Consider the following 776-nt stretch of genomic DNA (forward strand, 5'->3'; position numbering starts at 1 on the left):
CAGCCGAACCCAACAACAATAATGCAAGGAGGATGCTTGGTGACTTTACTGCACCTAATTCCAATTTACATGAAAGAAGCATCTCCATCCCTACCATTGGAGCAAACAATTTTGAGCTGAAACCTCAGCTAGTTTCTCTGATGCAGCAGAACTGCAAGATTCATGGACTTCCATCTGAAGATCCTTTTCAGTTCTTAACTGAATTCTTGCAGATCTGTGATACTGTTAAGACTAATGGAGTAGATCCTGAAGTCTACAGGCTCATGCTTTTCCCTTTTGCTGTAAGAGACAGAGCTAGAGTGTGGTTGGACTCTCAACCCAGAGATAGCCTGAACTCTTGGGATAAGCTGGTCACGGCTTTCTTAGCCAAGTTCTTTCCTCCTCAAAAGCTGAGCAAGCTTAGAGTGGATGTTCAGACCTTCAGACAGAAGGAAGGTGAATCCCTCTATGAAGCTTGGGAAAGATACAAGCAGCTGACCAAAAAGTGTCCTTCTGACATGCTTTCAGAATGGACCATCCTGGATATATTCTATGATGGTTTATCTGAGTTATCAAAGATGTCATTGGATACTTCTGCAGGTGGATCCATTCACTTAAAGAAAAGGTCTGCAGAAGCTCAAGAACTCATTGACATGGTTGCTAATAACCAGTTCATGTACACTTCTGAGAGGAATCCTGTGAGTAATGGGACGCCTCAGAAGAAGGGAGTTCTTGAAGTTGATACTCTGAATGCCATATTGGCTCAGAACAAAATATTGACTCAGCAAGTCAATATG

At 42.5% G+C, this 776-nt stretch overlaps 1 non-coding gene across 1 annotated transcript; it reads right to left on the minus strand.

The window, feature by feature from the left end:
* Positions 1 to 395: 395 nt before the first annotated feature.
* On the minus strand, positions 396 to 503 carry LOC112731659 (small nucleolar RNA R71). Its single transcript, XR_003167428.1, has one exon. It is a non-coding gene; the product is annotated as a small nucleolar RNA R71 (small nucleolar RNA).
* Between the last annotated feature and the right edge of the window lie 273 nt (positions 504 to 776).

The sequence above is a fragment of the Arachis hypogaea genome, chromosome 12, assembly GCF_003086295.3.
Source record: "Arachis hypogaea cultivar Tifrunner chromosome 12, arahy.Tifrunner.gnm2.J5K5, whole genome shotgun sequence".
In the NCBI taxonomy this organism is placed as follows: domain Eukaryota; kingdom Viridiplantae; phylum Streptophyta; class Magnoliopsida; order Fabales; family Fabaceae; genus Arachis; species Arachis hypogaea.